The sequence below is a fragment of the Hyaena hyaena genome, unplaced genomic scaffold, assembly GCF_003009895.1.
Source record: "Hyaena hyaena isolate Hyena2069 unplaced genomic scaffold, ASM300989v1 scaffold_25, whole genome shotgun sequence".
NCBI lineage: Eukaryota > Metazoa > Chordata > Mammalia > Carnivora > Hyaenidae > Hyaena > Hyaena hyaena.
The window spans coordinates 4297698-4323607 of NW_024080657.1; positions in this window are offsets into that span (position 1 = coordinate 4297698).

Sequence of the window (25910 nt, forward strand, 5' to 3'; positions counted from 1 at the left end):
ACATTAGACGTGGTGTTTTACATTCTTTGGTATCTACATTCAACAGTAAGATTGATCTTGAACTTTCTGTCTTTATACGGTTTGGGTATGAAATTTTGCTAATTTTGCTTTTCTTTTTATGCTCTGAAACAACTATCAATGAGATTAAAAACTAGACTATAAATTAGAAAAGATGTACCTGTAAAACCACCTGGGTTTGGTTTTTGGTTTATCGTTGTTAAAAACTACCTTTGTGATGTTAGTTGCCCTTTTTCACTTCTAATGTTCTGCATCCATAGTTTGATCTTTCTGTTATTAGTTATGAAAGAGATCTTATTATTTATTAGTTATTAGTTATGAAAGAGACCTTATTGACCTCTACAGAACTTCTCTTGCATGTAGTTGGCAATTTTTCTGTGTTTCTACTTTCTAAATCATTAGTTTCTGCTTTTGGCCTTGAATATCACTTTTTACCTGTTTTCCCAAAATGCACATTCCCCCTCATTTCTTGAATAAAATGCTTCTCTGAGTTTTGTGTTCTTATTTTAACAGTGAATTCACTTGATGAAATGTATTTATCTTTGTGTATAGTTTTGGCCATATTCCTTAGGTTTCCTAAATAATGTTCTCATTCCTTTCACCTAAATTATCTCATGACTGTTAGGTAGCTGAGGTTCTCTTCAGCCCAAAGGTTTTGTTTTCCTTTCCACTAATTAATATTTTCCCTCTAACCTTTCCTTTCCTTAATGTTTCCTTCTTTTGTTATATTGTGTTCTAACATTTGACTTCTGTAACTTTTATTTTAGGGAAAGTATTGAGGTTTTGCTTTCTGGTTAATATAGGATCAATTTGTCTTATTACAAAACAACTCCTGAAAAGAAGCTTTTTCCTAGAACACAGTTTCCCTTTGGGAAGTACATCACAGAAGGGAATACAACATTATCTAATAGGGGTCATGATCTCACGGTTCGTGAGATCAAGCCCCACATCAGGCTCTGTGCTGAGCATGGGAAACTGTTTAAGATTCTCTCCCTCTCTCTTTCTCTCTCTCTCTCTGCCCCTCTCATCCACCCTCTAAAATAAAAAACAAAACAAAACAAAATTTGGAAGCAGTTGCATTATCAATGATAATAATTTTATCAAGAGATTGAAAGGCTTTGTTTATCAGAATTCTAAGGAAGGTAGGGGAAACAATTTGGACTCATAGGAGCTGGTAATCTGTAAAGAACCCACTGAAATAGGGGGATGAGATCTATTTCCTAGGCATATCATATATGAAGAGTATGGGTTTATGGAAACGAAATCACTTGTGGAGGGATGGGCAGAGCACTGAGCACTGAGCTATGTGATCCTTCCACGTAGCATGGCCAAAATCTTCTAGACAGTTACTAACTCCAAACATACTTGGCTTAACTGGATTTTTCATAGAAACCTGTGTAAAGATCACACAACTCAAAAAAGAAAACCCAGAGAAACAGGGAAAGGGGAGGTTGATAGATTTTAGGGAGCATCTGACAGCCCTCAGGCATGGAAGTGGGAACTGGAAAAATTTCATCTATCTCCAAGAGTCAAGAAGTCCTTGATGTGATAGATACAGGCAAAAAATACCTATTTCTCAACTTGTTGATATCCTTACTTATATTTTATCTACATGATCTGTCAAAGACAGAGAGAGGTATATTAAATGCCGCTGCCACTCATATGTCTTATCACTTTTCTTTGTATTACTAATAGTGTTCATTTTGTGAACTTTAATGTTATGTTATTTGGCATAATAAAATTCATGACTATTATTTTTCTTATTATGGATTGCTTCCTTATTAAAATAGGATTATAAAATTCAAATTAGTTAGCAGTTTAGTTTCAGAAGTAGAACCTAGTGATTCATCACTTATACATAACACCCAGTGCCATCCCAACAACTGCTCTCCTTAATGCCCATCACCCATTTAGCCCCTACCCCCCCCCAATACTCTTCCAACAGCCCATAGTTTGTTCTCTGTAGCTTTGTGCTCTTTATGTTAAATCCCATCTTGTCTTTCTGTGTCATTTTGACTTGGGTTTAAATCTTATACAAAATCTGTAGTTAAGTTATACTGTTTACTTGTTTGCTTTCTTTTTTTTCTTTCATAGTTTAGTGTCAAGTTGGTTTCCATGTAACACCCAGTGCTCATCCCAACAAGTGCCCTCCTCCATGCCCATCACCCCCCTTCCCCTCTCTCCCATCCCCATCAGCCCTCAGTTTGTTCTCAGTATTCAAGAGTCTCTCATGGTTTGCCTCCCTCCCTCTCCCCCACTATGTTTCCCCTTCTCCTCCCCCATGGTCCTCCATTAAGTTTCTCCTGATACACCTATAAGTGAAAACATATGCTTGTTTTAATCCAATCTAAATGGCTATATTTTGATTATATTTTATTCTATTTAAAGACTCAGAATTTTAGGTCTTACTGCACTGCTATTTTATACTTTCTGTTCTTTGAACTTTTTTTGCCATTAGTTATGTTTTCTATCAGCACTGTGCCTAATTTCTAAATTTTGAAAAATGTTTAAAATATAAAAAAAGCATGAGAAATAATACACAAAAATATTCCCATAAACTGTTTTCTGTGCTTTCTTTGAAGAGTATAATACTTTCTTATATTTCTGTAAGGACTTGTGTTTTCTTTGTAAAAATTGTACTTGAACCCATATTTGTCTGTTCATCAGTGCAATGAATTCAGTCATTTTTATTGGCTCCTCCTCTAAACAAGGAGCAAAGAAGCATTTTAAAATTTACCTCCAACTCCTTCCTAACTCACTTTCATGTTTTCATTAATATAATCTAGACATTTTAAACCTGGATTATTAATGTTTAATTATATGTGTGTTTATATTATGTTCATCTTTTTCAAGAATTGTTCTTAGGTAATAGCACCATTGCTAAGTACCATATTTATGGTTATTAAAATAACATAATCGGCTCAGTTCTATGTCTAACTGGTTTTAATATTCACTACTCTGAATGTTTAACTGATTTTAATATTCACTATTCTGACTTTATATCTTGATTTACCCAACTTTGGCTAGGTCTCTACCTTTGATTCATCTCATTCATGTGTAGTATACCTTCAAGGATTTTATTTGCTTTGTTTTTTTATCTTAGGGTGAGCTTGTCAGTGGTGCACTTTGCACATCCATCTCTCTGTTGTCTTCGCAAATGAACAACTTGCCTGAGAATAGGGTTTTCGTGTCATAACCTTTTCCATAAATATTGTCCTGTTGTCTTGTAGTCTTCAGAGTTGTGGCAAATTCTGCAGCAGTCTGACCCTGAGTCCTTTATAGGAAACCTGGGGTTTTTTCCTGTCTGCCTGTAGGATTCATTCATCTACTAATTCATGTATTCAACAAGCATCTGTTGGGTGCCTATCATACATGAAGCAATGATCTCAACCGCAGTGAATGGAATAGAGAGAGATCTCTGCCTTCACAGAGCTGGCATTCTAATGAGGGAGACAGATGAGTAAAATAGGGACTTTGATGGTGATGCAAGTTGGAGCAAAAATAAAGCTGAGGAAGGGTATAGGGAGTTGGATACATGGACATTTTCAACAGGGTCATAGGGAACCCTGCACTAGGATGTCTGAATAAAAGCCTGAAGGAAGTGAGGGAGCTAGTTGTGCAGCCCTAGCAAAGAACATTCCAGACAGGGGACAACTTATGGAAAGACCCTAAACTGGGAGCATGCCTAGTATATCCAAAGTATAACAGGAAGGACAATGTGACTGGGGTAAAATGAGCAAGGGAGAGAGTAGAAGCTGTTAAGATTAGAGTTGTAAGGGAGAGCCAGATCATATAGGGTCTAGCTAACCTGGTTATAAGCAGGTTAGCCTTGCCAAGCTGGGGTTCCATGGAAAGTATGCATTAGATTTTGCTCTCCAAGCGAGAGATGTGGTAAGCAAAGCTTAAGCAAAATTAAGTTGTCTATGGAATCCCAGTAATAGGCTTTGGTTTTTCTTAAGGTCAACAAAGTTTCCTCTAGCTCACCTTCGATGGTTATTTCATTTGTTGTTCTGACCCCTTTTAAAAATGTTGCTTTTATTTTATATTTTTGGGGGGAATATGTTAAAGTATTTCATGTACATGAAAGAATATAGCTAACTGTTTCTTCTTTAGAAAAAGTAGTTATCTCTGATGGAGCACTGTTTTCTGTCTGCTATATATTTAATCTCTGCTATTTTTCCTCTTATTATTTTACTTGGTTTTTCAAGTTTATGCAAGATTTCCAATTTCAAATCTAATATCTGCTTTGCCTACTATTCGTGCAAATGCACAGTAAAATATAATTAAAACCATTTCTTTTGTGATCATATTAGTTTTTTTATATTAGAGGTCTTTTAAAAAATTTTTTAGAGACAGAAAGAAAAAGAGAGAGCACAAGCAGGGGAGGGGCAGAGAGAGGAAAGGGAGAATCCCAAGCAGGCCTCACACTGTCAGCGCAGAGCCTGAAGTGGGGCTTGATCTCACAACCTTGAGATTGTGACCCGAACCAAAATTCAAAGTTGGACACCCAACCAACTGAGCCACCTAGGCACCCATATTAGGTCTTTAGTTGTAAAATTAATGGCTAATATTTATTAAAGACCTGTCTCATCCCAGATTTTCTGCTGAGACCTTTACGTGTTTTATTTCATTTACTACTCAAATCAATTCCTTGAAGCAGCTTGAGCAGATAATGACACCGAAGTACATACAGCGTAAGTGATCACTGACTCTATTTTCTGCATTGCCAATTCTGCCTTTGTGCTGCATCTCTGTTCATGTTAATTGTGTTTCTTTGTATTTCATCTTTTTGGATTTTGTTGATGTTTTTTATTTCTAACTCTTCTCAACTTTGCTACCTTCATGTCTTACATTGGTGTACCATCAACTAATTTTTCACATCTTGTATCATGAAACTGCATGTTTCCCTGAATTTTGCTGAAAAGACAAATTTAGATGTGTTGTAAAATGTCCCTCAGTTTACTATAATTGGTCTTTTTCAAAAGTAGGTTCCTTCTCTGCATTGTGAGTTCTGTTTTATGGCGAACATTTTCTCAGAGATCTCATGGCCTTCTTTTCCTCCCTATTTGCTCACCCTTGACACTGAAGGGAGGGAGGGAAGCAAAGTCTGTCCAGACATAAGATTTTTTTGGTAAATGGAATGAGATTTTCTGAGTCCTCCTCACTGTCCACCTGGCTGCTATTTGAGTGCTCAGACCCGGGACACATGCCACAGAGATGGCTCAGATGACATCCTCTAATCCTGTTCTAACTTTCCAGTCTCTGCCTCATATTTATGTGAATCTGATGGCTTGTGCAGAGTGAAGCTATCTCATGAACCAGCCAGCTGGCCATGTAAGGTCACATATTCCTAAAGGATCTGTGCAAGGTATAAATTCAGACTCCAACTCCTGAACTCCCATGTTCATCCCAGTGTCAACCTCTTCCCTGAGCCGACATCACACCCCGGATGCCCATCAGCTCCCCTGATGTGCTCCCACCCCGGTGGCAGACAGCACAGATAGCTCTATGCGGGGGAGAGTGTGGCTGAGGTAGGGAGCGGGAACTGAGGACTCTGACCTCCTGAGAACACAAGTCCCATAGAATGGGGGTGGGAGGTTGAAGCCACCTCCTGCCTTTTCCCCCATTTGGCCCCACTTTCTGCCTCAAGGCTTATTCTGACTTTTGGTTGGTGGTTTGATATGTACATCTCGCGGAATGATATTCCAGGATCTGGTGCCGTCAAACACGGCCGTATTTGTGTGTTTTCACAAGCATTCCACTGGAAAGGTGGGGAGATGAAACAGGTGTGACCAATGTAGAAACAGGGAAGCAAGCTCACATGAGGCACGAGCAGCTCCCTGACAGCCATGCCCAGACTCCCTGCCTTGCCTTACCCTCACGTCTCTCATCTCCCTAATCAGTCAGGCGAGCTGGCCTTAGGAGCCAAATGTGATGGTTGAGAATGCGGACCCTGGATCCAGGTTGCCTGGGTTCAAACCCAGGCCCTATAACTTAGTAAAAGAATGACAGTAGACGAGTTATTAGAACAAAACTTTCTGTACCTCAGTTTCTCCACTTATCAAGTGAAGGCACTGATAGAACCCCTCTCTCTCATAGGGTTAATGTGAGGACTAAGTGCTGCATTACTTGAAAAGCTCTTATCATAACCCGTGGCACATAACAAAATGCTATGTATGCGTCTGATTGATTGATTGATTGATTGGTCGATTGATTGAAAGTGGGAAGCAATGAAAAAAGAAAAAAAAAAAAAAAGAAAGTGGGCAGCAATGATTACCTCGGAGCTCCTTCTGGGCATGCACCGTCCATCTACATGAACTACATCCTTGATTTCCTTTGTTCAGATGGGAGCTCTGCTCAACGGCACCTGCTTTGCCTTGCCCTGACCCCTCTGCCCCTGAGGTCTTAGCCAACTCCTTAACCCCGGGACTCCCAGCATCCTTTATGAATGGGCGCTAATGAAAATAACAACCCAGTGCCAAAGGCTCCCTGTGCACAAACCTTCAGTACCTCACCTGCATAAATCAGTTAAGGCACACATCAGCCCAATGAGATTGGTGCTATTATCCTCTGCATCATACAGACGAAGCAACAAAGATGTAGGGGCTTCGCTGCTATTAAGAGGAGCTGGGATTCAAACCTGAAAAGCCTGAAGAGCAAAGCCACTTCTCTGAAGAAAAAAAAAAAAGACTCTGGGAGTTCAGACACAGGCCACTCCTCTATTAAGAAAGTCCCAGAGCAACTTAAAGGGCCCCCAACCCAGCACAGATCTGGTGCCCTGTGAATATTTGCCCAAAGTGTTTGGAGTAGAAGCCTTGCCCTAGCTCAGGCATTCTCAGCTGGGGGCGATTTGGGCAATGTCTGGAGGCATTGTTGGCTGTCACTACGGGAGACGGGATGCTACTGGCATCTAGGGGGCTGGGGGACAGGGACCCTGCTAAACATCCAACAGTGCAGAAGCCCCTCAACAAAGAATTATCCCGCCTCGTACAGGAGGCAGTGCCGAGACTAAGAACCATAACACTTTGGATTCAGCTAGATCTGTCCCCCTTTCCCTTTTACCTCTGATAAAACAAAGGAAACCAGAACCCCTCAGAATGGACGGGCCTGACCACAGTGGACAGGCCTGTCTCCATGCCCCTCACGGTCCCTTCAGTTCCTCCCCTCCTTCTGAATCTTTGGGACAACTTCACAGCTGCACTCCAAGACAAGACATTGTGAATTTCAGAGGGAGAAGGGGAGCATCTTGTCCTTTGGGAAAACTGAGCCACTGGATAAAAGAAAAGAAAAGAAAAGAAAAGAAAAGAAAAGAAAAGAAAAGAAAGAAAAAACTTGGCCGACAGCCCCTCAGAGCTGACAGAGGATATAGCCTAGAATATATCAGATTTCAGAGGCTGCCAGAGAAAAGTGACTCTCTGCTCCTAGCATTGAAGAGCTTTTGTTTTGCATTTAAATGACAAGATCGCTGCCTGGGAGAAGCCGTAGGCTGAGCTGTCCTCTGCCAGGAGGGAAGCTGGCGCCCCTCTGAAGTGGCTGCGTTAATGTCATGTCATTACACCGTATTGCTGCACAGGTTAATATAATTGGGTGACTATGTGTGAGCAATGATCCGTGCCGTGTTACAGCTCTGAAACAAATGACATTTAACCAGCCGGTCTGTAAGGTTCCTCGTTATCTACATGGTGAGCAATTGGAACGGAGAAGCAGACCTCTCCTCAAAGCAACTGATGAATTAGTTGTTGGGTTTCCTCGACAGCCTGGATTTATAAGAGCACAATTCTAACATAATTTATTAGATCTATAAACAGACAGATCCGATGTTTTTACTGAGATTACATCTTGTCACCCTCTGATATTGTGTCACTGACAGCCCTGTTATAATTTAATTTTATTATTCTGATAAGGTGTTGTTTCCGGGGGCTCTTTAAATTTATTTATTTATTTTTTCCTGAAAAGACATTTTTGATTTTAGCTAGAAAGGAATCAGAAAATTTCATGCTGGCTGTATCTGGTGGACGCCCAAATAGCCTTTCCGGGCGATGACTGTGAGCATCTCAAGGGTAGGAATAAAGGTGTGGCATGAACCAGCATAGGACCCCTGGGGGGGGAGGGGGCCGCAGGTACAGTGGGCCCGTGGGGGTGGGGGGGCTTCCATTCACAGAAACCCCGGGCAATGATATCATGACCTCCTTCACCTGCCCAGGCTCACCCATCAGCCCAGGACACAGGCAAATTCACCAGGGATACAGTCACCACTCACTTGAGATTGAGTGAAGCTGGAGCTGGGGGTAGGGGGGTAGGGGAGGGTCTGGGTATCTGGCTGAGGGATCTTTGGCAGAACTGCGCTAAGCCCAGAGCGGGAGGGGTGCATGCCCGAGACCTTCCAGTAAAGAAACAGTGGCCGTCCCAAGAATTGCAGGGGAAAAGGAGTCTAAGCGCTGTGGGTCCAGTCCAAGCAGCGTACGATGCTGGAGAAATGCCCCTCTTAGAGGCAGTCAGACAGGGGGTTATGCCTGTCCAGTAGCTGTGACCTAGGGCATGCCACAGCTGAAATACAGGAATGATACCTGCCTCAGAAGCCCCAGTGAGAATCAACTGAGATAATGAACACAGAGTGACATTTTAGAAGTTAAAGCACCGTGCCTAAGTCAAGGGTATATTTATTATCAATAACATCTCTGAGCTCTATTTTTTTCCATCGGGGAGGGATATATATTTTTAGTATTAGTATTGTTATTGTTTTACAATAATAGTCCACAGGCACCTTTACATTTTACCAGGTGCTTACATGTCTTATAAAGTGAGGTGAACTCATTTTATTCCTCCTCCCTATACAGTGAGGGTGAGTGACTGTGTTTTCCCCATTTGGTGAAGGAAGAAACAGCTCACGGGAGATACCTGCAATTATTCAACCAACTAGTTACAGGATTTTAACTCGCAGCTGAGCAGCTCCATGTCCATGACTTTGCACTTCTGATGAAATCGGGACACTCTCCGCTCCGAAAGCCTGCACATTCAGGGTCCTGATGGGGGCGGAGCCTGGCTCGGAGGACAATCCGAGCAAAAGTTGGTCACCCGCTCCCTGATCTCAGGAATGCAACTACAGCTTGCTCGTTGAAGAGTTGATTTGGGTCAATTCACAGGGAGCCTGGGGTGGGGGTGTTCTGGGACTTCAGTGCCATTTGCTTTCAGGGCCGGCTTCCGTCCCCAAAGCCGGAGGCAATTCTTGGAGTTGTTCGTAAAGCCCCCCGTGCCTCACGGGGGGGAAAGGAAATTAATATCAGAAGTGGCAGCATCTGAGTGGCAGCTTCATAACAGGCTTGAACCTCGACCTCTCGTCTGCAGCTGGGAACAGCTCAGTCAAGCACGTCATTGACTCCCAGGGCCCTGGAACCTGAGATGTGCATGTGGGGCCTGGAGGTCATCCAGTCCAGCCCCCTCATTTTACAGATGAGGAGGCTATATCCCAGAGAGGGCAAGGGGCTCACCCAAGGTCAGACGGTGGGTCGGGGGACAAAATCACGGCTGGAACCAAGTCTCTTTCCAACACAGGGAACCCCATCAGGCACGCTCCATCATTTGATGCTTTTCTGGGGTCCAATGAAACACAAGGCCCGTCGGAACACCAACTACTCAACACATGGCCTGCACATACTCGTGAAGTCATTGCTGTGCAGCGATGGGGTCTTATGCAGGAGAAAGGCATTCACCCTGTGACCCTTCATCACCCTTGAACTTCTTGCCTCACTCCACCAGGAGATCCAGCCCAGTCTCCCACTCCCACTTGCTTGCCGCTCCTATTTAAGGTCAGGATGCACTAATTTTCCGGATTGCGTTGCTATCCTCATTGACATTTTCCTTCCAGACAACCCTACCTCCCACCGTGCTAGTGAACCTTTTCCAGTCTCACCCAATCCCCAGGACACCCTCCTTGTAGCTGGAGGGAGACAAAAGCAAGACTTTCGAAATACCATTTCAGCTCCAACCTCCCATCCTCAGAGAAGCCTCCCCTCACCCCTGCCATCTCCACCAAAGACCAAATCCGTTTCCAGCATCCCCAGCCAACTAGCTCTGACCGTGTGTAAGGAGATACCTTCGGTGTGATTTCTTGATGAGTGTGACCTCCGAGGGGCCAGGGTAGTGGGGGCTCCTGTTTGCAACTCTGTTGCCAGTGCCCAGTACACAGCAGGTGGTCAATACCTGCTCAATGAAGGAGACATAGCAACGAAGCCCACCCCTGCTACCCACCCTAAGACAGCCCGCCTTGATAGAGGGGGAATTCCGGCTGCCCTTGGGGAGTCCAAAAAGGATGTACCTCTTGGCAAAATAATCCCTCTTCAAGGAGTCAGCTTAGCTGAGACACACACAGAGCAGAGACGTAGCACCCTGTCCCCACTGGCCCCCATCCCTAAGAATAAGTGTCTCCCATCGTCCCCAGCCAAAAGAGTGCCCCACGTAGGGATAGGGGCGGGTCACCCAGGATGGAGGTGGCTTACAGTAAGGAGCTCCCTCCTGCCTGCTTCCCAAGATTGCTCCAGGTCGCAGGCGCCCCTGCTCAGACCCTGGCAGCCTATCAAGGTGGAAAAGGTATGAAGCAAAAAAGAAAAGGCTCAGCAGCCTGGCCCTGTGGGTCAGCCAGGGACAAGGCCAGCCACCACAGGAAGCAGGAAGAGAGGTCCCAAAAGGCTCCTCTGGAGACCTTCTCCCGAGGGAGAAGCCACGAGCCCTGGGGCCTAGACAGAGGCTGCGTCTGGACACTGCAGGTACCAGATCAGCAGAAACTTCTCAGAGGAAGCAAAGCAGCACCTACAGCCACTGTTGTTCGGAAACAGCTGGCCCGGGTCCCAGAGGATCTGATTTGACTCACAGTCTGGTCAAGACAGGAAGGGATGGCTCACGCCTCCAACCTAGCTGTCCTCAGCAACAGGGGTTCCTGGGAAAATTCTGCTGGGGACGCAAGTACAACATCATTGAGAATGATGCTACCAGATCGGCCCCTGAAGACGGTAGCGTCCTGATGAATAGAATGTGAGCCCCATATGTCAGGTTTCATTTTGTAGTAGACATGTTTTTTTTACAAAGTGAAAAGTAATATATCCTATTTAACCCAAGTATATCTAAAATACTCTCATTTCAATGTGTAAGCAATATTAAAAAATGTTAAGATAGTTTACACCTTTTTTTGAACTGCAGGGAATGTTCGACACTCACAGGATAGCTCGTTTGGGGCTAGCCATGTTTTAGGGGCTCCACAGCCTCCCCTGGCTGGTGGCTACTACACACGGGTCAAGCCAGCTTTCAGCTTGACAGTCCTATCTGGGAAGTGGGCGTATCTCAAGGTTATCAGGCATCTGAAGGCACGGAAGGTAAAATGCAGACCTGCAAAGGAGGTGCAGAGATAAGAGAATTCAGGGAGTGCCAGATAACGCTCTCTCAGACCCATGATTCCCTTAGCCAACAAAACCAGGCTTCTGCAGGGCTCCCGTGGGACTCTTCTGGCTGGGGGCACCCTGGAGCTGCTCCGGAAATGCTCCGGAAATGCTCCGCTTTCAGCCTGGGAAACGGGACTGTTTGAAACCCATCCAGGTTTTCAGCTGCCTGGTCCCTGCGCCCCATCTGCCAAGCACCAGGAGCGAGGCAGATGCTGGAAACATATCTGTCAACCTGCCCTGATAGTTTCTGGCACCTCCCCCAGCCCTTCAGAGATGCTGTCCCCCATCCTGGAAGGAGCCGCACTCACAGGGTTTAACAATTCCTGCCCCTCCCCTGCCACTGGAGGGCATCCCAGGGCGCCCCTAGAGGCGGCTGCCCCCGAGCCTGCTCCACCTCTCTAGGGTACTGACTCCCCAGTCTGCTCGGCTGCTTTGCTGATGCCCGCTGTTCCGATAAGCCCCCTCTGAGATGCCAAGTGGGATACAGACCCTGGAGGGTCACAGATACGGTGAACAGCTCTTGGAAGGGACCACATGGGCTTCAGTCCTGCAAATCCCAACACGGAGGGGGGCTGGCATCTGCATGGCCAGAGCCACACCTGCTCTGCCTCTATTTTCTCTTCTAAAATACAAGTTGATTTGAAGAGGAGATGAGAACACGTAAATAAAGATCCTGACACTCAGTATTCGTCAACTTCTGGGTGGAACAAGGCAGAGCGTTAACAGAAGATCCACTGGCCATGGGGAGATCAGGGCTTCTCTCCAGGCTGGGGTCCATTGCCCCCCTCTCCTAGCCAGTTGGAGTCACCATCACTGGAAGTTCCGAGATGACCTCAGCAGTATGTGCACCGCAGGGAAGGTTGGTCAGCCTGTTTGGGCATGTCTGGGTGTATGTGTCAAAAACTCTTCCCAGACTTGGGGCGCCTGGGTGGCTCAGTGGGTTAAGCGTCCGACTTCAGCTCAGGTCATGATCTCACGGTTCGTGGGTTCAAGCCCCGCGTCGGGCTCTGTGCTGCCAGCTCAGAGACTGGAGCCTGCTTCAGATTCTGTGTCTCCCTCTCTCTCTGACCCTCCCCTGCTCATGCTGTCTCTATCTCTCTCTTAAAAATAATAAATAAAAATTTAAAAAAAAATCTTCCCAGACTAGACAGCCTGAGGCTATCTGACTCTCTTCCAACCACACCAGCCCCCAGGTCACCACCAGCCTGGCACAGGTGCTCGGTTAATACGCCTAATCAAACAGGTAAAGGAAAGGCAGGGAGAAGGGAGGGACGAAGAGAGAGAAGTCAAGAACATGTGGCCAGGGCAAGCGTGAACCACAGGGAGACAGCAGGTGAGGGGAAAGGGGGGGGCACAGAATAATTGCACCTGCTACCCCAGCCCTAGGTCTCTGCATCCCCTCGGCCTCCTCCTCCTCCCACGGGGCCACTGGGAGGCTTGGCACAGTGGACGGGGCACGCCGGCTAGAGTTCAGTGCCTTTGGCTAACTATCCATTTTTCTCCCTGAACCATCAAGGAGTTTGCACGTCAGCTAAACACAGCACCATATGTGGAAATACTCATTTTGATGTCCATGTTTTCCTGAGAAAAGCACGTTGTTTTATGCGTGGGCAGAAGAACTCATTGCAAACTGTTAAATATGATGTAAATGCTAATTTCTCTGCATCGCCCCGTAAAGGAATGCCCTGTGAAGTGCGTCTCGGGGAAGGGCCATAAAAGAAAATGGTCAAAATAAATTAGGGAGAAATGCGGGTGGTAGCATACGGTGTGTGTTTTGCCAACACACAGCCGAGAGTCCCCTCTCCACGCTCTGGCCTCAGAAAGAGAGGATTTGCATAACTGCAGTGACAGATGCCACCGCTTCCCAGCGGCCACCCGGCCTTGACAACTTTTGGGAAACAGTCTGCCAGGATTTGCTTCAAACAAAAACATTTTTTTTTTACTCACCACGCATTTCTTCCTTTTGCAATTCTTTTTTTTTTTTTTTTTTTTTTTTTTACTTTTTAAAATGTGCATTTATTTTTGAGAGAGAGACAGAGCACAAGCAGGGGAGGGGAAGAAGAGAGGGGGGCACAGAATGCGAAACAGGCTCCAGGCTCTGAGCTGTCAGCACAGAGCCAGACACAGGGCTCAAACTCACAAACCGCGAGATCATGACCTGAGCCAAAGTCGCACATTTAACCGACTGAGCCACCCAGGCGCCCCTGCAATTCTTAATACAAATATGTTTTTTTAAGTGCTTTGGATTTGAGTCCTGAAAAGAAAAGGCACAAATGGAAGGGCAGAGGTGTGCCTTGGAAAGTATCCTAGGTTTGGGGTTTGCTCACCCAGGCTTGCAGTCAACAACCACCTTCTCTAAAAACTTCAAATGCGTTTTGGCCACATTCAAAGGGAGAATGTGGTATAATGAAAATGCATGACAGGTGTCTAGCAAACACAAGCCTCCCACGGCCCTTGGCTCACTGAACCTAGCTCTGGATTTTAAACACAACCCAGATTCCGTCACACACACACAAATTAGAATCCCGGGGTCATGCAGCTATTTGTGGAATGGATATTAGTACATTCTTTGCAAATGCATGATGTATGAACTGTATATATTTCTTTGATAAATTGTTTTTAAATATTTCCTCCTTTTTATTAATTGAAGAGGAGCCTCATGTATCAATGCCATTTCTTCCTGTTTTTCACATAAATTATTTTCTTGCAATGTTCGTTTGTATTATTATTGCCGATATTAAGGCAAAGACTTTTTTTGCCTTGTAAACAAGATTTTGCTTACAGCTAAATGAAAAGAAGTGAAGTTAATCACATTGAAATAATAGGTTTAAAAAGGTAATTCAGTGGTATTGGAATGAAGTTTAATCTTCAGCAATAGAAGCCGTGCTGAGAGACACCGCAGAAAAGCCTGTTCTGTAATTAAATGGTATTTATCATTGGCAGGTCAGCCCCAGTGGGTGAGGGGCACCAGGTCTCCAAGGAGAAGGGAAAGGTGGCTGGAGCAGACAAAAAAGACCCAGAACAGAGCCTGGGGACTCAAGAGTGGGCTGCGGGGAAGAGTCGGGTGCAGGCGATACCTCCTGGGAGCAGGGCTTCCCCACTGTGTCACGTGTATCTCTGCTCACAACTATAAGTCTGACAAAATGTCAAGAGCACCCTCAAGAAGGGACCCACCCTACAGACTCCCTGGTCAGCTCTGACCACATGAGCTTGGAATTGAGGCAGACCCAGAAACCAATCCCTTATTTCGTGAATAAAATGAGAAAAAAATGATACATCAAGCTCCCAGAGCTATCACAGCTAGCCGCCAGGGACGTGATGTGCCATGTCCCATGCACGGGGGTGTAGCAATAATCAGTACTATTGGCCCGCCGAGCTTTCTTCCAGATCTGAGGCAAAGCCGGCACAGGTTGAGAATCTCTAGCCTAACAAGAAGGCTAGAATCTCAGACAAATGGTTCTCAGACAGCCTTCTGCCAGTGTAGGCAAACCCGTCAGCACACTATCAACCCTTGTGCAAGCTGAGGCAGCAGAGAAGGCTGAGGGGTGATTTCAAGACAGTCCTCAGGGCGCTTGGCTGACTCAATTGGAAGAGCATGCAACTCTTAATCTCGAGGTCATGAGTTTGAGTCCCACAATGGGTATAGAGATTCCTTAAAAAGTAAATAAAACTCGGGGCGCCTGGGTGGCTTAGTCGGTTAAGCGTCTGACTTTCGCTTAGGTCATGATCTCGCGGTTCGTGGGTTCGAGCCCCGAGTCGGGCTCTGTGCTGACTGCCAGCTCAGAGCCTGGAGCCTGTTTCAGTCTGTGACTCCCTCTCTCTCTGACCCTCCCCTGCTCACGCTGTCTCTCTCTCTCTCCTAGAAATAAATAAAAATATTTAAAAAAAAAAAAGTAAATAAAACTTAAAGAAAAAAAAAAAAGATGGTTCTCAAACAGCTCTTGGCAAACATGGTCAAGTCCAGGACCAAAGCAAGTCACTAGGTTCGACCCCATCCCTGATTTCTCCTTGCAGAGTCTAGAGGAGCAGAGTCCCCAGACAGCTTGGCAAGGCTAAGACTATGCCATCTATAATTTGGGCCCAGGTTCAGGTCCTGAATCTACTGCTTGCCGAGGGTGTGATGGTGGACGAGGGAGCATCCGTAAATGGGAGAAGGTGACAATGGCCGGTGGTGATGAGAATGTAGTCAGATAGTTTAGGGACCACACTCCTTACTCTTCCGAAGGCCCAAACTACAGCTTGTTGCTAGTTGGTGGCTCTTTCTTTGGGGTCTTTTGACTCAAACTCCAGTTCTTCCATGAGATTCTCACACCACTGCCCTTCCCAGAGACCAAAAGCTCCAGCAAAGCCTGACTGGTTTGAGGAAGGACCTTCCAGCGTTTAACTCTGATGTGTCTGTTGGTCAGGACGTTTGCTGACAGGGAAGTCGAGCATTCCTGAAGTCTCCTTCAAGGATCCCATTTCAGCCAGACCTATTCAATGTCCGTGGGTCCCTGGGGCTCCTGTGCTGTTACGAGATGCCTTAAAATCAACCTAGTCCTCCTGCGTCCATGCGTCCTCCTGGAAAACATACCAGAACATTCTTCAGCATCAGAACAGCTGCACCTGGCACTGCTCCAGCCTTCATCTCAAAGAAGCTCGAATTCGGGCCCTTTATTACCATTCCCATTTTTATTAGTGTTCCAGAGCAAAGCGTCTGCAGCTAAAGTTATTGAATTTTCACTAAAACCTAAATACATGCACGACCCTTCTGTACTTTCATGTTCAAAAAGGTACAGACTTCCAACTGCTGTCTCCTGCCTCTGCCCGTGTCTTTCCTCATTACAGGCTGTGGTCCAAAACCAATACAGATTAAATAAATACCCCACTGAGAACTGCACTTGGGAGAATTGTCTCATTACCGTACAGACGTGAGCTATCTCCAAAGAGCACCAACATCTTGTATTTTATTTTATATTAAAGAAGAAAGAAAGAAATTAAAATCCAAACAGTATCCAGGAAGGAAGTGTTTGCATGGGTGAATGTTTGATTTCATTTTTCTCCCAGCATGCCCTCTTCTTTTATCCCATAATGGCTCTTCTCAGTTAATCTGTCTTGAAAACCCGCAGGTAGAGATGTTTATTGATACAAGCCCTACGTGCAACTCGGTTTACAGAGACCATTGAACGTGCATATAGTAAATTTCACTTGATGTCTACTTATTAATGCAATTCCACTCTGAACATTTCAACAGAAAGAGGTTTTGCCAGATGGGGGATAAGTCTTATGTTATAGATATATATGGAAGAAAACATTTGGTTTCCATTCTAAACGACTGATACAGGCTGTGCCAATGATTGCGTTTTCCAGGGCAAGTCACCAAATTCAACATCAATTACTTTGCCTTTTAGCAGAGCTTCAGAGGGGAAAAAAAGTTGTTTTTGTTTAAATCACTGAAATTTCATAAAAACATTTCAGCCTACCCTTTCCTACAAACACAACAAATTACTTTTATAATTTCACAAAAGCAACTTTGACCGTGGTTCGCACAGAAACATCCTGTACCCTGAAACCACAAATCCAACTTCCCAGCAGCTGGTAAACTTGGATCCCTAACGTAATGCCCGCAGACGGTTGTTCCCTGAGACCCACCCAGGATCCAATGTTGGTGGACAGAAAAGCAGGGCAAAGGAACTTACATTTCCTTTATGTAGATTGTGGAGAAATACAGCAGAGGAGCCGTGCACTCCACAAGGCCTTTATGGTCCATCTGTGGAACTGGAATAGGAAATCAATGGCTAAGTCCAGACGAGGGCGCGGAATTCTTCCAAGTAATCGTTTTTTCCTTCCTCCCGTCCCTGGCCCCTCCTCTGTTAAAGACTTAACATCGCCTTGCTCATTTAGAGCATAATTGAGACTCCACTTTTATTTCATCATCCTTCCCCTTTCATTGATCATTGCTAATTTTCTGGCTCAGTGCCATCTAGGGAATGGGTTTACATAACCCCCATTCGAGGTTCGATTGGAGTCACCGGAAGAAAAGGAGGGTTGCGCTTTCACAAACCGACACCCAGTACGAAGAGTTGACGGAGGACTCAAGGACGTCTCCTACCCTCAACCCTTCTACTAGCTCTGCCAGACCAGAGCACCCCGATTTAAGAAAATATCTGCCCCAACCCCAGAGTCAGCGTGGCACCTCAGATTGTGATCTGAGCGTCCTTCCCCATGCAGCCCAGTGAAGGAGCCAATCCCTTCCCCCACATGTGCAAAAAGAGTGGGTGGCCACATGCAGCTGTACCTGTAAGTAGCCAGATGTGAAAACAGCACATCTGCCTGCAGTTTCTCTCTGTTCAAACTGAATCACTGATTCTTCATTCATGCTGAGAATATGTGCCAAGGAGAGATTTAGAACCACGAAGTCTCATCTCCCAGATGAGACTTCCAGATGCACCCAGGCTGGGGGCAGGGAAAATCTACAAGGTGCATGTGGCGAAGCCTTGGACATGGGCAAGTATAAGCTTGGAAAGAGGTAAAGCCAGGCTGACAGGATCAGAGGGAGACAGTTCCCAGCACAGTATCCCAAGGTGACACTCTGCCATCCCAGGAGGGGGAAGAAAAAAAATCATCACAACTGTGAAAAATGCGATGGAACTGTCAAAAGTATATGACATCAGCATCAGGGATTGGGACCCACAAGTCACACTTCTATTTGTTCTGTAACAGGGTAGGAATGGCAACGTTTCCATCAAGATAGGAAACAGAGGTAGTGATATCACAGGGAAAGACTTATCGATGAGGCACCCAAGTTATCCACACACCCCCGCCCACCAGTGTATCACTGTACACCCATGAGGATGGAGGCCCACTACATAGTTTCATCATCCCAATCTAGCAAGGCATTTGAAGATCTGGAAGCAATGGTGTGCCAGAGTCAACTTGTCCCTCACAGAGCGAAATGTCAAATTTTCAGGAAATTTGCAAGTTAGTTAATATGTTGGTAGCTTGGAAGTGGCCGTCAAAAGAATATTTACATGGAGAGAATGGGCTTGTCTCCCCCCTTCTTCTTCAGAGAGCAGGGTGTTCAGCTGGTACTAAAATCTTTACTGGGAGGACTCTTCATAGGAGATTAGTCAGCAGAAGGGCTAGGGTCACTCTGTCCAGTTCTCTTTCAAGGTCCCCAAAGTACTCAAGCCCCAGACTTTCTAACCGGCATCAACAAGTATGTAGCATTCTCAGAAATACCCAAGGATAGGCACGGAAGGGGACAAGGGGAGTAGGGTCCCCACTTCAGGCGTCCTGTCCAAGTTCTACCGCTCTAAACACTTAGCTTAATGCAGAGACTCCTTCCATGGATACCTACCATGTATCCGTGTCTGTTGCATTCTTCAGAAAGCGGTCACTTACGCAAGGTCACGCTGTGAGCCCAGGGCTCTGGGAGAAGGACCCTGGGTCCTAGACTCACTTGTTGTGGGCTCATTGTGTCCACATTTCTCCTCTCTGGTGATGGGGGGGGGGGTGGACTTGGTGGTCTGTGAAGGCACTGCTGTCTTTGACACTCTGATATTCAAACCTGAGTCCTTAGTCTAAATGGACTCTTGAGGGAGTGTGGAGAATTTAGGAAACTGAACCAGATGGACAATTGCTGGATCAGAGGGCATGGTACTTTTAACTTTTTGAGGAACCTCTGTACTGTTCTCTAGAGTGGCTGCACCAGTTTGCATTCCCACCAGCAGTGCAACAGGGTTCCCCTTTCTCCACATCCTCGCCAACATCTATTGTTTCCTGAGTTGTTAATTGAAGCCATTCTGACAGGTGTGAAGCACCTCAATGTTTATAGCAGTGCTATTGACAACAGCCAAATATGGTAAGAACCCATCAACTGATGAATGGATAAGGATATGGCTTATATATACAGTGGAGTATTACTCAGCCATCAAAAAGAATGAAATCCTGCCATTTGCAAAGACATGAATAGAGCTAGAGAGTATAATGCTAAGTGAAATAAGTTAGTCAGAGAAAGGCAAATACCATCTGATTTTACTCATATGTGGAATTTAAGAAACAAAACAGATGAACATAGGAGGAAGGGAAGGAAAAATAAGATAAAAACATAGAGGGAGACAAACATAAGGGATTTTTAATTACAGAGAACAAAATGAGGATTATGGAGGGGAGGTGGGGGGGGGATGGGCTGGATGGGGGATGGGTACTAAGGAGGGCACTTGTTGGGATGAGCACTGGATGTTATATGTAAGTGATGAGTCACTAAATTCTACTCCCGAAATCAATACTACACCATATGTTAACTAACTTGGATTTAAATAAAATCTTGGAAGAACAAAAAAAGAAACAGATGGGCAAATGCCACTGAATTTTACGATAGAAAACATGAAATTGTGATCCTGGACTCCTGCTACATCTGAAGACCTGCTTATTTTCTGAATGATCCATGAGCCCTCGGGAGGAAAGTACCAGGACTCCACATGAGTGCTATCGAAGCAGCTTAGCCAGACAGTTAGTTGGGGCATCTGAGTTATACAGATCTGGATTCAAATCCCAGTTCTGCCAACCACATGCTATATAACAAGGGGAAGCTTACCTAACTTTTCTGACCTGTTACCTCATACGTAAAATGGGTCATAAAAACTCCTACTCTGTAAGACTTTTGTAAAATTAAATGAAATAAACCACATGAAGCACTTAGCATCGTGCCCGCCCAGGCTAAGCACTTAATAAACAGCAGCTATTAACACTATTACTTCTTCATATGGTGGGGCTGAATTAAGAGACCAGAAGAATGAAACAAATTTGGAATCTGCAGTCCTAGCTTTGACCTAAGTTGAGTCCATACCCGGGTTTCACTTGGGCCTCGGTTTCTAAGACAGACTACTGAGTACATTGGGCTCACAAGGCAAACTTTTGGACAGACTGTCTGGAAGGTGATTTGTACAAGTCAATTTAGATTGGAATCCGTTACGTCTTTTAAGTTCGGAGTGAAAGGAGCAAAGATATACACCAGAGAGGCCATGATGGACTTATTCAGGTCCAGGACCTGGACCAAGAAGAAGCTTTAGGAAGAGGCTGGAATTGTTGAGAGCTAGTGCACCAACCATCCTCCTGAGGGACCCACACGACAGCATGTGACCCCAAGAGAGGAAGGCTACACTTCTCACTTCTGCACCAGGTTCAATGCAGCTTAATCAACAGGATACCAGGGACTGGTTCCAATGTCTGGGCTGATGCACACTGAACATGGGAATTGCATTCTTGTGGGCCATCCGAGCAGCAGGCGGAGTAAGGAGGTACTTCTTCACGGTGCATGGACTATGGGTGTCAGCAGGAAAGGAGGAGCAGGAGAGGAGAAACTTGGCAAACTCCGTTCCGCGGAGAAGGAGCCTCACTCCAAAGCACACAAGGGACCCCCCAGCAAGACTGGGGGCACTGTTCAGAGCCCATCTCGGCGGGGCCAGAGTGAGTAAAACAGAGGCAGGTGTGTTAACGTGGTCTCAGGTTTAACTCCAACCTGGAGCGACCTGGATAAATTTGGGTTCTGCATCTTGTGTCTGGAATGAAGCAGGCAGCCATTTAACAGGTGCTTTTGAGATATCCTTCTGGGCAAGTGGCAGAATGTGAATTGGTGCCAGTGCTCCAAGGTGGATCCGAGACTGCTTGGGTGTATCCAAAAGGAGACGCACCTGTAGAATTAGAATCATCTGTAGGACTTTCAGAACAACGCTGATGCCTGCCTCTACCCTTGATGGTTTTTATTTAATAATCTGAGAGGAGACCTGAGCCTTAACGAGGGTTCCTATCATTCCAGGTGCTTCTCATAAGCAGCCACGGCTGAGGAGCAGTGACCTAAAAGGACCAGAAGAGGCCACAAGGAATCTCTCTGATTCCTTCTCAGTCAATATTAAGTCAATGGCTTTGATGAGGCTTTCCAGGTTTGTGATTCATGTGTTAGAGGCCCTGAAGTCAGAAAAGATCGCCAATGGGCTGACCAATGGCATCCAGATCCAGCCGGATCGCAACCCTCTACTTTTAAAAAAAATTTTTTTAATGTTTTATTTATTTCTAGGAGAGAGAGAGAGACAGAGTGAGCAGGGGAGGGTCAGAGAGAGAGGGAGTCACAGACTCTGAAACAGGCTCCAGGCTGGCAGCCAGCACAGAGCCCGATGCGGGGCCCGAACCCACAAACCGCGAGATCATGACCCAAGCAAAAGTCGGACGCCCAACCGACTAAGCCACCCAGGCGCCCCGCAACCCTCTACTTTTTAAAGTAGCTTTTCCCTGTCACTGGATCTGTTCAAGGAGAGAGTAGCAGTCTTTCTATGGTCCCTGCCTACAAAGTACTTATCACATCTTATCTTCACCATAACATGTGTGCACACATGTACAGATAAGGTTTGGAGAAGGTAAACAGCTGTCTGAAGTGGCCCAAATAGGCAGCAACCCCAAAGGCCAGCCCTCCAAGAAGTTCTAGGTCTCAGCCTAGACCCTCCGACTCTTAGACCATTTCACCTGACTCCAAAGCTCCGTCGCTGCCTCTCTTGGGTCATGGGATGCTCGATGCTCTAGAGAGGATACTTGCAGGGGAAAATGGGCCACAGGACCTTCAAGGATGCCATCAGCTCTGGGTGCCTGTCAGCAACTCTACCACGGAGGCTGCAGCTGCCGCAGTAACACGTCCACCCCAGGCCCTGACTCCTGCCAAGGCACGGCCACTTCCTGAAGCCTTCTTTCAGGAAGGAAATCCCACTCATCATAAAAGGAAAATAAGGAAATAAAATCTTAATAGGATTTCATAGATGATATAAAATCTCTACAACTCTGGGTGACAGACACTAAAAAAGATCATTTAGAGGGAAAAAAAGCTTTCTAAGACTTCCTGTGGAATTGGTTGTCTCAAGAAGCTCGGACGGTGGTCGTATATAATGTCATCAGTTCTAGTTCCCAATGGGAGGTGGTGCCAGCAGGCCCTGAGCTGGATGGGGTGAGGGGTTCATGAAGTGGGATGTGGAGGCTCACACCCAGGAAGTGCACAGAGTCGAGGGATGACCCTAGAACATAGTCTTGTCTGCCTGACCACCTCCTCTATATCCCTCAAGGCTCAGTTCAGCTGCCATCCCTCCTGAAAGACTTCCTTGAACCCCAACAGACTCAGGCCCTCCACATCCTCCCCAGCACTCCTGGGGTATTCTTCCCACTCACAGCCTCGTTTCTCAGAATGTTCCATGGAACACTGGCACTGGCATCAACAGTGGGCATCTTGTTAGAAACAGGCCCCTGAGACACGCCCCTAGATCTGCCATCTCAGGATCTCGGGGGCTGGAGCCCAGTCACCGACATCTCTAACAAGCTCTCCAGGTATAGGTAGCATTGCCTCTGAGACCTGGTGGTGAGAAGGAGCCAGTCATGTGAAGATCTGGGAGCAGTGTGATCCAGACAGAGAGAATGGTAAATGCAAAGGTCCTGAGGTGGGAAAAGAGTTTGCAAAGTTTGAGGAACAGCCACAAAGGCAGCAGGGGTAGAAATGGGTGAGGGAAAAAATGGCAGAAGTTGAAAGTGGAGCTATACCTGGGGCTAGAGCCTGAGGGGTTTGAAGTTTAGACCTTATTCTAAGTTTAATGGAGAGCCACTAAAAGCCTTTGTTGAAGATTGAATTGTTGGTCCTAATTCTTTATCTCACTGTAAAAAATTATATATCCACACCTTCCTTATGGACTTATGGTGATGGAGTGTACTTCCTTTCTCCTTGACCTCGGACTTGGCCCCATGACTTGCTCTGAGCAATCAGATGCTTATTGGATGTGTTGGGAATGAAGCTTGAAATGTTCTTGTCAGGCAAACTTGCCCTCTAGTGTCCCTGTTTTTCTCCAGGAGGAGAATATGCCTTGAGTAGCCACTGGCCCAAAGAGAAACACAGAAATACAGAGTAACCTACAGTCTGGAGCCAAACTCAGCCTAGATCAGCAGAGCCTCAGCCAACCCTCAGACGCATGAGCAAGAAAAAAATGCTATTACTGTGTAGCACTGAGTCTTAAGGTGAATTGTTACACAGGATTACCGTGAAACTGGCTGCTTTTAGAAGAGGAGTGTTTGATTTTATTTTTGTTTTGTCAAGACCATTCTGGCAGCCGTAAAGAGGTTAGATTGTGAAAGACAGATGTGGAAACAAACACAGAATTAGTGTTGCAGCTTCCTGGGTAAGATCGTGATGGCAGTGGTGGAGATGAAGAGAATGAAATGGATTCTGGAGGAACTTGGGAGATCAGAACTGACAGAACTTACTGATGGATAAATCTGGGGAGATGAGGTCAAGACCACATCGCATAATTCCAGGACAGACCATATATACGAAGCAGTGCGACACGGTGAAAGAAATAGAGAAATCAGAGATAAACATCTTCTAGGTTTTTTGGCTTATGTGGCTGAGTAGACAGACCAAGATAGCGATGACCTAGGAGGAAGAAGTTTGATGTGGGTGGAGGGGGGCGGGAATCAGTAGCTCTGTTTTGGTCGTGCTAAGTTTGAGTATCCATTAGACATCCAAATGGAGATATATAAGTAGGCAGTTGGATACATGGGGTTGGAACCCGGTAGATCGCTCATGGCTGGAGTTGTAAATGAATGAACCAACATCTGACCTGAGTGTGGCATACCTGTGCTCAAGCTGTCCCTTTGCTACCTCTCCATCGTTTGCTAAGCTCCTATTTCTCCTTTAAGCCTCTGAACTTCACCTTCACCTCCAGTTACTTGTTCTTACCTCCATGCTCCCAGAGTTTGTAGTAAATATCCCACAGGATACAAAAGAGTCTGCCTCCCCCACGCAACTGCAAACTGGGAATCTTTATGTTGCCAGCACCCAACTGCATGCGTAGCGTATGGTTGGTGTTCAGTAATATCACCTTTCCTCCAATAGGTTGGGTACTTCTAGAAGCAATAGTCCATCTAAACTTCTCAACAGCACAGCAGGTTTGATGATCATTCCATTTTAGAGTTGATGGGACTGAGGCCCTGAGCTGTTAGGGTCTTGCCCAAATTTCTGCAAGTGCAAGAACCCGAAATCTGTCTCATTTTGCTGCAGGGGCTCTTTCCACGTCGGCTCTGCCCCATTCCTGCTTCCCCATCCCCTCCCTCCTCCCTGGCAGGGCTCCCACACTGCCTGCGCCTCCACACACAGGATGTGCTTCCTGAAGTTCCTGGTCCAGATGGCCCGCGGAAGCTGCTCCTCATAAATCACCAGGCCTCGCAGAGCTGTGCTCAGCCACTTTCTCCTCTCAATCTCCCCAGTTCCCGGTGCGTGGGCCCCATCTGCCCAGTCAGCAGAACTGACTCCAATAGCCCGGGGAGTATGGCTATGGCCCCCTCCCTATCAGGTCCAGGAGCCACAGAGCAGATTCCTGAGAGCCCGTGAGGGGACTCATGGAGCATCTTTGTTAGGAACTTGGAAGTGACTCAACTGGATGGGCAGGGGACAGGGAAAGCAGTGCTTCAAGCTTTGCCCCTGGGGGAGGTGCAGGGACGAAGAGCTATCTAATCCACCTGTCAGCCAGGCCTCACCACCACTGGATACTCAGACCCCTTGGTTCCCTAAGCAAGAAGACAACATGCCACAGGGTAAGTGCATGCTTGGCACTATAGAGCCCCCCAAAATTTCCAGACACAGATCAACAGCTTCCATGACAACCAACGAAGGGCCAACGCACCTTGGACAAGTCACTTCCCTTCCACAAACTTTAATTGTCTTGTTTTCAAATTGCAGGTAATGATACCTACCTCATAACATTGCTAAGCTATCAATAGATACTATTTCAAAAAAGGCACATGGTGGACCCTCGGTACATGGTAGGAATATAAGTGTGAGGCATGTCAAGGTATTGTACTATTCAAACCTGGGGGAGAAGGGGACAACATGGACCTCATGAGGTTTTCAGAAAGCCTCCTCCTTGCTTTCTGTTCCACTGGCACCATCCCCTTCATGTCACCGGAGCACAGATTGACTGGATGCGTAACTGCTGCCTAAAACCCTTCAGCAGCTCCACGGTCTTCAGCAGTAACTCTGTGCATATTTTAGTCTATAACGTTATTATCTATAATTTGGGGCCTCATGCTTGGTGGGTGTGGCAAGTTAGCTGGCTGCTCAGCAAGATGCACACTCCCGTCCCACAGCACAGAGTCGCTATACCGTCATTGTTCAGCCAGGACTACAATTTCCAGTTCCCCTTCCACCTAGATGGGACGAATGGAATAGGAATGAAAGGCACACACTCCTCCCCTCCAAACAGAGATGTTTAGGAAGCAGGCACCCCTGCTCCACTTCTCCTTTCCCAACTGCTATCTGTAAGAAAAGACTAAGACACAAGGAGACGGTGGAGCCACGGAATGGAAGCTACTTCAATCCCTGAATGTGTCTGTGGAACCCAGCCCCAGTACTGCCAATCAAGAATTCATATTTTGGACTTCACTTGAAGGAAAATC